The sequence below is a fragment of the Dipodomys spectabilis genome, unplaced genomic scaffold, assembly GCF_019054845.1.
Source record: "Dipodomys spectabilis isolate Male_0828 unplaced genomic scaffold, ASM1905484v1 ptg000103l, whole genome shotgun sequence".
Lineage (NCBI taxonomy): Eukaryota > Metazoa > Chordata > Mammalia > Rodentia > Heteromyidae > Dipodomys > Dipodomys spectabilis.
Genome location: NW_024870780.1, coordinates 715846 through 731643, shown reverse-complemented (window position 1 = coordinate 731643; position 15798 = coordinate 715846). Strand labels below are relative to the sequence as shown.

The following is a 15798-nucleotide window of genomic DNA, read 5'->3' as shown; positions in this document are numbered from 1 at the left end:
CAGCTCTTGAGATTGGAGGCACAGCTCAATTTTTATTGTGCTAGCCAATGAGTAAAAGCATTAGGTACTGAGCTGGAGTCCCAGTCTCGAACCAAAAAAAAAAAGAAAAAGAAAAAGAAAACAAAAGATCGATCAACCAGGAAGGAGATGGTCTTTACTAACCCACAGAAATACTTTATCCATTTACCTAGCAAGTCAGGGCTGAACAGCAGGGTAAGGCTCAGATGAGGGTGGGGTGGGGATCAGAGGGCTAATTTCCCCCTAGTACAACACCACAGCAGAAGCTTGATGAGAGCAAAACTGGTGAGACTTGAGGGGAGGGTCCAGGCCCTGAGTTCAGTCAGAGTCACTGCTGGAAGAGGAGGAGGAAGAGGAAGAATGCTTGCCATGCTTGTGGTGTTTGTGCATCTCTTTATGTGTTTTCTTCATTTTCTTCAGTGTTTTCTTGTCCATTGGGGCTCGTGGGCCTATGCCAGGAGCCAGGGGATTCACAGGAAATATGCCAGGTGCAGGTGGTGGGCATGGGGTGGGTAAGGACCTGAGGGTTGGTATCCTGGATACTGTGGCTGTGGCACAGGGTAAGAGGGCCCACATGGAGGGAAAGCTGGGTTCCCCTGGGGAGGTCCTGGAGGAAAGGGACACCGGGGTACAGGACCAGGAGGAATGGCTGGATTTACAGGTTGTGGGCACAAAGGAGGTGGACACCCAGGATTGGAACCTCCAGGGCACCCCATGTAAGGGATACTTGCATTTTGCACCGGCTGCCATGCATTGGGATGCCACATGTTCAGGTGTTTTCCTAAGCTTTTCTTCCTGCGCCTGGATTATACCGGTCCTCCTGAGCCTTTTCCCCCTCATGATCTTTTATGAGTGGTTTTTTAGTGAAAAATGTTTTGGTGTTTATATTTTGATTTGGCATAAAATGAGCCTACTATTGTCTTAATTTAATAAAAAAAAAACTCTGATTCTCTGACAGCATAAATTTTGTGAGTAATGGTTAAGACTAGGTTGCCTTTCTGAAAAAAATATCACCACCCAAAAAAGAGGAACAAAAGGAAAATAAATATGACAGGAAACATAAATCTTAATGGACTAATAGTCTATCAGTTTGCTTTAACTTTTAATGAAAAATTAAAGTAATACTTGATAATGTTTTATTAACATATTTAAATTTCTTCATTCTTGTCAATTAAGATTCACTTTATAAAGAAATTCAACAGGTGACAATGTTTTTTCATGACTTTTCCATAGAAATGATCATTTCATCATTATAGTGTATAGCACAATACACCCAGAAAGCTTTTAAGGAAAAAGATTTCCCATTCTTTGGTTTGCTTCAGTCTGTATTTAAAGCTGCATACCACATCTTACCCACCCTATTGTCTGTCTTCTCATTTGAAACATTTCAATTAGTTTTCTTTCCCTGGTTTGTCAGTCAGCAAATCTTTATAAAACAACATGCTTTCATTCATTGTGCTTTCCAAAATATATCTCACAAATGCCAAAACGAAGCACAATCTGAAACATCTGTGGATTTTTCAATCACTTTCCATACTCCTTAGAACCAGCTGTTCACTGGCATTAATTGTTCTATCACTTCCATGCTTTAAAACAACAGCATTTGACAAAGGCGTACATTTTAATTGGTTTACCACATTTGGTTCGTTTTCAGCAAGGACTGTCTTCACGGAAGATGGTAATAGATGAGGTTTGCAATTATGTATTTTGAAGGGGCTCTAAGTTGTGGATATAGAATATACATTTCAGTGACTAAATATTTAAATTAAATCCTATAATGTATACTCCTTCAATTTTCTGGCTAAAGTGTTCTACAATCTAGATATTTTTTAAGGAAATATTGTACATGTTTCCTTGGTGACAACGTAATTGGAAGACTTAAATTTTTCTTTTTTTCTTTTTATATTGTGAAAATAATGTACAGAGGGGTTATAATTACATGGGCAAGATAATGAGTACATTTCTTATCAAGCATTCTAGCCTCCTCCTTTGTTTCCCCTTCCCATCCCTTCCCATTCTCCCTCCCCTGCCCCTCCATCCAATCCTCCTCCCTGCCCCCACCAAAGTTGTAAAGTTCATTTTTCCATATAAGGACTTGTACATCTCATTGTTGGAATGGATCCACCTGTACCCCAATTTAAACATTTCTTTTTTCCTTTCCCCTTCTCAAATTATACCAACCTCAAATACAGTGAAAGCAGGGGTTATACCATGGGGGAGGAACATACAAAGCAACAAAGAAATAATCTTATAAATGTGTTAGAAACAATCACCTGAAAGAAAAAAAAAAACATTTGAATACATATATTAGGGTTCATTTTCCTAACATCAACTTATCTGACGTTTTCTGCATGACTCAGACATATACTAGTTATTGCAATTAAGGGAAACCATGGGACCTAAGTTTTTTTGGGCCTGGCTAACTTTGCTTAATATAATTTTTTTCCATGGTAGACTTAAAATTTTCATATATCATTGCCGACTTAAATGAAGTGAATGTACCTGGGTTTGCATACAGAACTTTTGAGAGAGCATTAATGTTTGAATCTTGAATGGGATTTGATTGAGAATTGTGGCAGGCTTTCATGATATGAGAAGAGAAAGGCCTTACTAATACTTTAATTTGCTACATTGCTGTATTAGTTTATTCAAACCCACACATACACACAGATATACAAATATGTAGTATGAAGACCCAGTCAATCTGCAAGAAAATATTTTAATAGGGATTCCATAAAATATTTAGTCTGCTGAGATCTGATTGGAATTTATAGCAATATCTATTCCACCCCTGGACAATTCATTATCATTGGTGAGGATGTTGCCATTTGAATTCAGAATGCCCCAGAAAGACCTATGTGTTAAAGAAAAATGACTTTCCATTTCCTCCCAGACTGTGGAGAATACCTGAATAGTTCTTATGGAGATTAAGTTCTTCAGAGTGAAACCTCTGAGAACATGCACACTCATCTGCTTTCTTCTTTTCTCTTTTAATCATTCTAGGTCAAAAACATTTCTTTTTGATATACTCCTCACCTTGACATTGTCTTGTCACAGGCCACCAAAGCAATAAAACCAACTGAACATACACTTACACTGAAACCTTCAAACTTATAAATCTGAGTAAGCCTTTCTGCTTAATAAATGGATAATATCACTTATTATGATAGGTTATAAAGCTAACACAGAAATCTAGTCTTTCTAACAATGTAGAGTACATAAAAACGCTTCATTATAAAATATCTAACTCAAAGTTATATTTTGTGTTTTTGTTTCTGTAGATCCTAGGGCTTAAACTCACAGCCTGACTGGTGCTTTTGTGTTCAAGGCCAGTGCTCTACATAAAATCTGAACTGGAACTCCATTTCTCCTGGTGGTTAATTGGAAATAAGAATCTCATGAACTTTCCTATACTGGCTGGCCTATTCATGTTGCATACTTTATGTAATTCCATTCTCAGCATTATATAGGTGCTCCAACTACAGTATAAAAAAACTTAAACGTACTAAAGATATTTGTAAAGTATAAAATGAGGAAAGAATTTTCATCCTTTACAAATCTATGCAAAATCTATGCTAAACTATTGATATTTTACTGGACCTTTCCTGCAACCAGTTTGATATAGTTTAATAATTGTCACACCAACTTTCTCTCTATATTCTACTGGATATATACATTTTCATGTATGTTTGTATATGTATACATATATGTATCTATCTATATATGTTCGAATGTGCATCATCGGACTTGAAACTGTTTTGTTTTGCTGTTCAGCAATGAACCTTGTCGGCTCATTCTGTGACAATATCAGTGTTCATTCTCATTATTCCTTTATTTACCAAATCATCAGCCTTCTAAAATCAGCTTCATTTCTTTTTTTTTTTTTTTTTGGGTCCGGTCTTGGGGCCTGAACTCTGGGCCTGGGCGTTGTCCCTCAGCTCTTCAGCTCAAGGCTAGCGCTCTACCACTTGAGCCACAGTGCCACTTCCGGCTTTTTTCTTATGTGGTGCTGAGGAATCGAACCCAGGGCCTCGAGCATGCAAGGCAAGTGCTCTACCACTGAGCCACCTTCCCAGCCCAAAGATTTTTTTGGGGGGGTCCTGTCGTGGGATCTGAACTGTGGGCCTGGGTGCTGTCCCTCAGCTCTTCAGCTCAAGGCTAGCGCTCTACCACTTGAGCCACAGTGCCACTTCCGGTTTTTTTCTTTTGGCTTATGTGGTGCTGAGGAATCGAACCCAAGTCTCATGCATGCAAGGCAAGCACTCTACCACTGAGCCACCTTCCCAGCCCTCAGCTTCATTTCTTGGGTAAGGTTACCGAACAGTCCAACTAATATCCACCCAGAGGGTTTTAATAAAGCAAGTTTTAAGGAAGAATATAACATGAAGTGACAACTACAGAAATTCCAGAGACCTGACATCTTTCACATTTCTGTCTTCCTTCTCTTCTCATACTTCAGAAAGTATTGACTAACACTATAAGTATACTGCAATTATAAGTTAAGGATCATTGGGTTTTTTTTTGTTTTGTTTTGTTTTTCCAACCTGAAGCCTTCTTTTCCATGATTCAACATAAACTTTTGGGAGATTTTTTGGATTGTGATGGGATTCCACCCAAAACAAAGCCATGTATATTAAGAAAGTCAATGTTTTCAACTCAGAGTACTAAACAAAAGAGGGAGAAAATTAAGGTTAGCTATATATGTTAAGCACAAATATAGGCAATATCAAGATATCTTGAAATTGTATACTTTTACTGGATAAAGTGGCTCAAACCTGTAATATTATCTACTTAGAAAACAGAGATTAGAGAATTGCAGTTCCAGGCAAGCCCAAACCAAAAAAAAAAAAAAAAGAAGAAGAAGTTTCAGAAACTCTGTTAGAGTTTGATGGGTGCTATGTGTTTTGCTTGTGTTAGGAGGACCACAGTCCAAGCAGACCCAGGTATAGTGATACTTACCTCAAAAGAAGCAATCAAGTTACAATCTGCAGTTATGGCAGTAGTAGAGATGCCAAAGTTGTAAAGTTCCTTTCATTGTTGCAATGGGTCTACTTGTATCCCTATTTAAACATTTTCCCCTTCCCCTCCACAAATTATGCCAACATCAAAAATGTGTGCTTATGTAAGAACTGCATGATTCTAAAATTTCATGACAATTCTTTTGAACTTACTTTTTTGTGGAATTGACTAAGAAAATCAATTACAACTTCTATATAAAAAATGTTCTGTGCTTAATCCGGCAGCCCATACACTAACATCGGAATGATACAGAGAGGATTAGCATGGTCCCTGCACATGGATGACTTGCAAATTCGTGAAGCAATCCATATTTTTACAACAACAAATGCTGGAGGGGATGGGGCCACAAGGGAACCCTACTGCATTCTTGGTGGGAGTGTAAACTTCTTCAACCACTTTGGAAAGCAGTATGGAGTTTCCTCAAATGACTCCACATAAAGCTCCCCTATGACCCAGCAATCCCACTTTTGTTCATTTACCCAAAGGATCACAAATAAGACCATATTAAAACTACCAGCACAACTATGTTTATTGCAACATTATTTACCATAGCTAAGATATGCAACCAATCCAGATGCCCGTCAGTAGGTGAATGGATCAAGAAAAAGTGGTAAAGGATTTCCGGGAAGATGGCTGAGGAGAAGCTGGAATCTGAACAAGCTCTTGCATAGAAAGCAGTTTCAGAGTTCCAGTGAACAGTCCCAAGCCAGAGAATCACACCAAGTATGCCATCACAGGAGAGAGATAGTTAAGAGAGGGGAAGCCAAGCAGACACATCTGAGTGCTTGCCAGCAGCTGCCGCTGCAGCGGCAGGGTCGCGGCGGCGACCACCGCCGCGGGGTCATATCTGAGACACAGTCCGGGACGAAGGAGACAGACGCAGCGGGCCAGCGGATTCTACTCAACACCAGCAAGAACCGACAAGGAGCAGACATCTTCATCCTGCACTTTGCAGACAAGAGACGACCCAGGATCCAAGACTCGGCGTGAGTAGAAGCCCAACATCCTCACTCCTTCTCAGGGAGCAGAGGAGGGAAGGCCAGCCCTCCCCCGCCAGCACCAGTGATCTCCATCTTGGATACCGACAAAACTCAGAGGAGCGACTACCTCCAGCTCAGGCCTTGGAATAAAACGAGTCATTTAGCAGGTCACAAGAACTTAACGGCGAAGTGACCTCACAGACTCAGTTCCATCCAGGGAAAAGTCACCCAGCTCAGGCGCCAGCCATTGGAGTGGCTCTCCTCACCGGGTAACCAGAACCAGAGGCTGCCCCTCCCTCTAGCAGCCACCACAATCAATTGAAAAACAGAAACCCTGAGAATGGCTCCAGGCTGGGTGCTGTGAGTTTTTTTCACAAAATAGCCCCAGGGAAAAGCTACTGTCTGTTGAAAGGCCTCAACTCTAACCAGAACCTAGCCTCATCACTGCATCCCCCTCTTTTGTGATTCTCAAAGCAGATCACCCTCCCAGTAAACTAACCTAGGAGGGGGATCTCAAAATCTTGGGTAAAGCAGAGCATTTTTCTGCCTGTTCCAACAAACTGACTTAAGAAACCAATGAAGCCACAGGACCTGAAGCTGACCAGAGACTCCAACAAGACTCTGGTTACAGACAAAAGAGAGATACAGGATTCTTCCCACCCCTCCCCCCCCAAAAATATCAAAGAACTTTTTTTTTCTTCTTCTCCTTTTCTTTTTTTCTTTTTTTTGTTTTGCTTTTTTTTTCGTTTTTTGTTACCTTATATATATAAAAAAAAATTTTTCCTTTTCTAAAACTTTTATTAATCTTTAATTTTTGCCTCTTCTGAAAAAATAATTGTTTTCCAGTAACTTTTTTTTTCTCCTGTTATAATTTTTATTTTAGGAATACGTGAATGTGTGTTTTCCTTTCGTTTCTTGTCTTCTTTCTCTTTTTCTTTCATTCTTAATTATCGTTTTGTTTTTTGTCTAGCTCTACTGAACTTCTGATCTTTTCTTCTCACGTTTCTTTCCTTTCCACCTTTTCCTCTCTTTTGTTCTTCTTTATGTGACTTAACTCTTCTCCTGCACATCCTCAGATAAAGCCGTAGTTAACTAGTAGACCCTATCCCCCGTTGTGTACACACTTAATCCACAAACTTATTACTCAATTCAAAACCTCTGAGACTTAAATTCATTAATAGCAGTACTACCTCTTTATACCTATATAATATTTTAAGCATTTTTTTAAGTTTTTCACATCTCCTCTATGTCCCTCCCTTTCTCTCAATATATTCACATTCCTCTCTAAATAGATGGTCTTTTAATCTCTATAATAACATTAATTTTTAAGTTTCTATTTTTTTTCTGGTCTCTTTTCATTCCCCTTTCCCTTTCTTCTTTTTCTCTCTCTCTCTACTTACATCCTACCCAACCTATTTCCTGCATTGTGATTAGGACATAGTTAACTCTCCCTGTGCCTCCCCACAACAATCTATTCCTACTTTTTACCCACATCTCTCCCTAACCCTAATAATTTCTGGTTTTCCAAATTCTTCTTTGTGGTTCGAAGTCCTTTAACATATAGTTGTTTGATGTCGAATAGATGTATCTGTTGAACTAGATTGTATCTGTAGACTATTGACTATACAAATGCAAACTTTGGTTGATGGTTGCCTTAAGATAGTGTTCTAGCACAAAACTGGTGCTATCTTCATCTCAAATGGGCAGAGTAAGCCGGAAAAACACAAGAAAAATGGCAAATTCGGGTATCTCAATTCCCAATCTTGGTAATCAGGGGTTAGAACAGATAATGAATAATCAAGAGGAGAGTTCCCAAATATCTCTACAAACACTGCTGGCAAACATGATGAATGAGAAGTTTGACAACGTACAAAGGACTCTGTATGAGCGTTATAGGGAGAGAGAGGAGGCAACCCAAAAGTTTATACAGGAATATCATAAGCGTGAGGAAGCTACTCAAAAACTGATACAGGATTTGCGTGAACAACTTGAGAATACTCAAAGAGAAAGGGAGGAATGGCGAGAGCAGGCTGAGAACACTCAAAGAGATCTGCAGGAATCCCACTAACCGGAGGAGGCTAATCAAAGAGTAATACAGGAATTGAGAGACCAGGTAGAGAACACACAAAGATCACTAAAGGCATTCATGGAATCCATTAACAAAGAGCTGAAGGAAGTCAGGGAGACCACAAAGGGAATGCTGAATGGTACCCAACAGAAGGAATGGGAGTCCAAAGAAACCATAACCAATCAACTAAGTGATTTGAGGACAAACACTGAACACCAAATTAAGGAAGTAAAGAAATTCATACAAGACCTAAAACAGAGCTTCAACAAAGAACTTGAAGCCATCAAAGCTGACCAATTAGAAGGAAAAGATATAAAAAAATGGAGCACTCAAATTTATCAAAGAAACACTACTTTCCCTCAAATCCCATATAGATCCAAAGACAATAATTGTTGGGGATTTTAACACACCACTCTCCCCACTAGATAGATCAACTCGGCAAAAACTCAACAGGGAAACCGCAGATCTAAACAGCTGCATAGATCAACTAGACTTAACAGACATCTACTGAACATTTCACCCAGCAGCATCAGAATACACGTTTTTCTCAGCAGCACATGGAACGTTTTCTAAAATAGACCACATTTTAGGCCACAAAGCAAACTTGTCTAAATTCAGAAACATTGAAGTTATACCTTGCATTCTCTCTGACTACAAGGGAATAAAATTAGAACTCAACACCAAAAGCCACCAAAGAAAGTCCGGTATCATATGGAGGCAGAACAACATACTGCTGAATCATGAGTGGGTCGTAGAAGTGATTAGAAAGGAAATTCAAATGTTCATGCTATTCAACAAAAATGAACACACAAAATACCAGCTCCTCTGGGACACAGCAATGGCAGTACTCAGAGGGAAATTTATAGCTCTGAGCTCCTACATCAACAAATTGGAGAGATCTGAAACTCACAATTTAATGACACATCTAAACCTCCTTGAAAAAGAGCAGCAACATAAACCCCAATCCAGTACACGGAAAGAAATAATAAAAATTAAATCACAATTAAATTAATTAGAATCCAAAAAAAACTATAGAAAGAATCAACAAAACAAAGAGTTGGTTCTTCGAAAAACTGAAAAAAATTGACAGACCCTTAGCAAATCTTATCAGAAAAAGAAGAGAACACACCCAAATTAATAAACTCAGAGATGAGAATGGAAATATCACCACGGTAACAACCAAGATTCAGAACATTGTAAGGGAATACTTCTCAAAACTTTATGCTACTAAGTTTGAGAACTTGGCAGAAATGGACCTCTTCCTAGCAAATATTGACATGCCAAAAGTAAACCAAGATGAGTTAAACTATCTTAACAGGCCCATATCAAGCATTGAAATAGAAACAGCATAAGAGACCTCCCAGCTAAGAAAAGTCCAGGACCAGATGGTTTTACAGCGGAATTTTACAAGGCCTTCAAAGCAGAGCTGACACCAATTCTCGTCCAACTCTTCAATGAAATTGAAAGAGAAAGCTCACTACCGAACACATTCTATGAAGCCATCATAACCCTCATCCCAAAACCAGGCAGGGACTCATCAAAGAAAGAGAACTATAGACCCATTTCTTTGATGAACATTGATGCGAAACTTCTCAACAAAATTTTGGCCAACCGACTTCAACAATTCATCCAAAAAATCATACACCACGATCAAACAGGATTCATTTCAGGGATGCAAAGCTCGTTCAATATACACAAATCAATTAATATTACTCATCACATCAACAGGAGCAAGTATAAGAACCATATGGTTATCTCAATAGACGCAGAAAAAGCATTCGACAAGATCCAACACCCCTTTAAGATGAAGGTTTTGGAAAAATTAGGAATCCATGGAACATTCCTTAATACAATAAAGATTGTATATGACAAACCTACAGCCAGCATTATACTCAATGGTGAAAAACTAAAGCCATTTCCTCTTAACTCAGGAACAAGACAAGGATGCCCACTCTCTCCACTTCTCTTCAATCTAGTATTAGAATGCCTAGCTACAGCAATAAGACAAGATGCAGACATAAAGGGGATCCAAATAGGGAAAGAAGAAATAAAACTCTCCCTCTTTGCAGATGACATGATCTTGTATTTAAGGAATCCCATAGACTCCCTCCCAAATTACACAAGCTGACTCAAAACTTTGGCAAAGTAGCAGGTTATGAAATTAACCCCCAAAAATCAATGGCTTTTCTGTATGCCGACAATGAGGAAAGTGTGGCTGAAATTAGGAAAGCAACTCCATTTGTAATAGCCCCACAAAAAATAAAATACCTAGGAATTAACTAAAGAAGTGAAGGACCTCTATGATGAAAACTTTAAAATCTTGAAAAAGGAAATCAACACAGAACTTAAAAAATGGCAAAACCTCCCATGCTCCTGGATTGGAAAGATTAACATCGTGAAAATGGCAATACTTCCCAAGGCTATCTACAAATTCAACGCAATACCTATCAAAATTCCACTCTCATTCTTCAAGGAAATAGAAGAGGCAATCCAAAAATTCATATGGAACAATAAAAGACCCCGAATAGCAAAAACGCTCCTCAATGGAAAAAACACTGCTGGAGGAATATCAATACCAAATTTCAAACTCTACTATAAAGCCATAGTAATCAAAACAGCTTGGTATTGGCATAAGAACAGACCTTAGGACCAATGGAATACAATTGAAAACCCAGAAATGAACCTACAGACCTATAGCCATCTAATCTTCGATAAGGGAGCTAAAACAATAGAATGGAAGACAGACAGCCTCTTCAGTAAATGGTGCTGGCAAAACTGGTTAACTACATGTAGAAAACTGAAGCTAGATCCTTATATATCACCCTACACCAGAATCAACTCCAAATGGATCAAAGACCTTGAAGTCAAAGCAGACACTCTGAAAACTTTACAGGATGGAATAGGACAAACCCTATGTCTCCTTGGCTCAGGCCGAAATTTTCTGAATAGAGACCCGGAAAGACAACAAATCAAAGAAAGGTTGGACAAATGGGATTGCATAAGGTTGCAGAGCTTCTGCAGGGCAAATGACATAGCTAGGAAGATCAATAGAAAGCCCACGGATTGGGAGAAGATCTTTACTAGCCATACAACGGACAAGGGTCTCATATCTAAAATATACTTGGAACTCAAAAAATTAAACCACCCAACAACAAATCTTCAAAGAAACAACTGCCCAATAAGTAAGTGGGCGAAAGACTTAAAGAGAAGCTTCTCTGAAGAAGAAAGAAGGATGGCCAATAGACACATGAAGAAATGTTCAACATCCCTAGCCATAAAAGAAATGCAAATCAAAACTACATTGAGATATCACCTCACTCCAGTTAGAACAGCAAAAATCAAGAACTCTAACAACAACAGATGCTGGAGGGGATGTGGACAGAAAGGAACCTTACTTCATTGTTGGTGGGAATGTAAACTTGTTCAACCACTTTGGAAAGCAGTATGGAGGTTCCTCAAAAGACTTCACATAGAACTCCCCTATGACCTAGCAATCCCACTTTTGGGCATTTACCCTAATGTTTACAAAAAAGACCACACTAAAGCTACCAGCACAGCTATGTTTATTGGAGCATTATTTACCATAGCTAAGATATGTAACCAACCCAGTTGCCCCTCAGTAGATGAATGGATCAAGAAAATGTGGTATATATACACAATGGAATTCTATGCCTCCATCAGAAAGAATGACATTTCCCCATTTGTTAGGAAATGGAAAGGCTTGGAAAAAATTATATTAAGTGAAGTAAGCCAGGCCCAAAGAAACATAGGTCCCATGGTTTCCCTTATTTGCAATATCTAGTATAGGTATGAGTCAAGCGGAAAAAGTCAGATAATGTGATGTTAGGAAAACGAACCCTCAAATATGTATTTTAAGGTTTTTGTTTCTTTCATGCATGTGTTTCTAATGCATTTATAAGATTATTTCTTTGTTGCTTTGTATGTCCCTCCCCCACAGTGTAACCCCCGCTTTCACTATATTTGATGTCAGTATAACATGTGGAGGAGATGGGGGCAAACAAGTCGTTTAAGGATTCAGGTGGACCTGTTGCAACAATGAGAAGTACAAAATGTCATGTCAAAACAAGCTTTACAATGTCGGTGTGGGGGGGGAAGGGAGGGTATGATTGGGTGGGGGGGAGGGGGGAGGCTGATAAGGGAGGTGAACGTAAACAAAGGAGGAGGCTGCAATGCTTGGTAAGAAATGTATGCATTGTCCTGCCCATGTAATTGTAACCCCTCTCTACAGTATGTTCTCAAATAAAATTAAATTAAATTAAAAAAAAAATAGAAAACGTGGTCAATATATACAATTGCATTCTATGCCTCCATCAGAAAGAATGACATTGCCCAATTTGTTAGGAAATGGAAAGATTTGGAAAAAATTTATTAAGTGAAGTAAGCGAGGTCCAAAGAAACATACGTCCCATGGTTTCTCTTATTTTCAATAACTAATATATGTCCGGGATTATCAGAAAATGTCAAGAACTATGTGCATTTGACCAGATAAGATGATGTTAAGCTAAACGAATGCCAAGATAGGTACACAAGTGATTGTATCTTGCTATTATTTCTAACATACTTATACTGTACGATGTGATTTTTTTTTGTTTCTTTATATGTTCCTCAACCACGCTATAACCCCTTTTTTCACTGTATTTGAAGTTGGTGCACCTACATCTTGTATATATGTTTCTCTAATTTGGGGAGAAGAAGAAAACAACAAAATGCTTAAATAGGGATACCCGTTGACCCATTGTAACAATGAGATGCACAAGACACTATGTTGAAAATGAATTTTACAATTTATGCAGGGGAAGGAGAGAGGAGGAGTGGAGTGTACTTGCGGAGGTGGGAGAGAAGGGATGGTGGGGGAATATAAAGGAGGAGGTAACAATGCTTGTTAGGAAATGTACTCATTACCTTGCTCATGTAAATGTCACTTCTCTGTGCAGTATTTTTAAAATAAAAAAAATGTATAAAAATGTTCTGAGATTGAAGATTTAATTTCCCTTATTTTATCCATATAATCTCATTAACAAATAAATAAATGCAAAACACTGACATGAAGGTATTTTGAATAAATGTGTGTGTGTGCACGTGTGCACACAAGTGTGTTGGAGTGCTGAGAATTTGAACTCAGGGCTTTAAGGTCTTGGTAGGCCTTTCCTCTCTAGATTGGTGAACTACTATATGAGCTACATTTCCACTCCTGGCTCTTTCCTAGTTCATTAAATTTTTTGAAAAATAATCTCAAAAATGTTTTTGCCCTGATTGGCTTCCAACTGTTATCCACAGATCTTAGCCTCCTGAGTAGATATCTCAAGTAAACAAGATTACAGGAGTGACCAACGAGCACAAGGTTTTCAGAATAATTTTAAAAGTAGAAGAAAATTTACTTCATGGGGGCCTGTTTTTATCATCTCCTACTTTTAAAGCATTTTGCTTTAAAAGTAAAGGTGAATTTATTAAATTAAATGTGAATTTATTTCTCTTTTGGATTCTAAAAGACAGAAAGTGATGATATTTAAAAGTTTTGGTATTTTTTAAAAAGAAAAATGGAACTGTAGGACAGAAGAAATTTGGCTGTCTTTGGAACTCAATGTATAAGTTCAATTCTGTGCGTGATAACGCAATGTCACCAACACAGTCTGTGTTGAAGACAAATTGTGACAGAAAACAATCATCATGGGCAATAATTGCTATGCTATTATTTCTTGAGCAACATGAATATTGAATTTAGAGTGTAAAAGAATGGTGAGATTTTTACCTACCTTTTCTGTATTGCTGAAAAATTTTTGGAAACTTTTACTCATTTTCTTCCTCACTGTGTGTATTTGGGCCATGCCCTTACTGCCTTTAATTACAATTTTTCCCAACACTTAAATGGTAATAATATTAGCATTATAGCAAATGTTAACTTAAGAATTAATAGAAATAAAACTTGTGAAAAACTCAACACAAACTTCTATGAATGAACTTTGAGTTTAACCAACAATTTTTTAAATACTAAATAAAATGTATTACAGAAACCATTACATGTGGTGAGCAACTAGAAGTAATGTTATCTATTGACCATGCTCTGCTTCTAGGGAAGCCAGGAGGATAACTTCTCATGCTGTAAATCAAGCTGGTTATCTTATGTCTTGATAATGTAAAAATATCAGGGACATTATAAAGAAGGAATGTTGTAGACAGATGTGAAGTCCTTATGAAAATGTACAAAACTGATGAAACGTAAGAGTATCTGAGCAGTATATTTTGTTTTATATAATTTAAGGTACATCACAAAGATAGGGAAAACCTAGAAGAATGAATTCTCTTTTTGAAATTCTATCATAGATCCTTAGCAGGATGAACTCTTTCCTCATTCTTGTAGAGGCATCATCAGATGAGAGTAACTATTTTTTTGTTTGTTTCCTTCCATTCATTCTTCAGTTTGAAATCTGAACTACATGAGACTGAAAGAAACCAAAATTAGACACGCAGGATTTGGAAAGAGCAATCAACATAAAATAAATAAAGTATATAAAGCTTTGTAAAAGGTCTAACCAAATTGAGTAGTATAGTCTCAAGCATAAACAGAAATTGATTTAAGCAATATCATTTTATTGAAAAGTGAAAAATGTTAGGAGTTGCTTAATTTTTCCTTTCTACTATATTGAATTAAGTATTCATTTTGTATAGAGATATTAAAGATGAGATTAACAAGAAACTTGATTTAAAATGGACAAAAGTTCTGAATAGACCTGCTTTCCAAAAAGCCCTGAAAATCACCAGTGGGTTTACAAATTTGTGTTTGATACCCCTTCTACGCTGGCTTAATGCTTTCTGAACAGAAGTCATTAGAGAAATGCAACTCAAAATTACTATGATACTACTTCATAACTATTATAACTCTTATCAAAAAAAAATCAAAGAAGCCAGGTGTGGTGGTAAAGGCTTGTAATTCTAAGCATTTAGGGGGTTGGAGTAAGAGGATTTGATTCTAAGGCCAGTCTGGGGTACTGCACATAGTAAAAACCTGCCCTTTAAAAAACTCAGAAGGTAATAATGTTGTGAGAGTGTGGAGGAAAGGAAATTTTGTACTCTCTTGGTCAAAATACAGGCTAATATTCTCATTGTAGAAAGTAGTATGCAGTTTTCTTTCTTGTTTGCTTGCTTTTTTTCTTTTTGGGGGATGGTCCGGTTGTGGGGCCTGAACTCTGGGCCTGGGCACTGTCCCTCAGTTCTTCAGCTCAAGGCTAGCACTCTACCACTAGAGCCACAGCGCCACTTCTGGCTTTTTGATTTTTGCTTATGTGGTGCTGAGGAATCAAATCCAGAGCCTCATGCATGCAAGGCAAGCGCTCTACCACTGAGCCACATTCCCAGCCCCAAGTATGCAGTTTTCTAAAGAAATGCAAAGATGAAATATCATTTGAACCACTAATCATGTGATTATTTCTCTCTGGGTAGCATGAGTTTTGTGTTTTACGGATATATGTTAGGATTTCTTTTTCATGAATCAAATATGGGAAAAAACTAAATGCAACCTCCCTTAATTCAAAGAAGAATAGAATCTGTATTTATTTGTATTACTGTGCATGAAGAAATCCTGGAGACTTCTGGTTAATTCAGAGGGTCCCACGCAAAAATATAGGACAAGAGGAAAGTAAAACTGTTTTGAAAGTATAATAGGTTATCATTGATGAAAAGGGTTAGTGGTCATTT

General features: G+C 37.9%; 1 non-coding gene and 1 pseudogene across 1 annotated transcript; one reads left to right on the top strand and one right to left on the bottom strand.

The window, feature by feature from the left end:
* Nucleotides 1-336: 336 nt before the first annotated feature.
* Nucleotides 337-785, bottom strand: LOC122114016 (annotated as a pseudogene).
* Nucleotides 786-5245: 4460 nt separating this feature from the next.
* LOC122114025 lies at nt 5246-5352 on the top strand. Its single transcript, XR_006148510.1, has one exon. It is a non-coding gene; the product is annotated as a U6 spliceosomal RNA (small nuclear RNA).
* The last annotated feature ends 10446 nt before the right edge of the window (nt 5353-15798 follow it).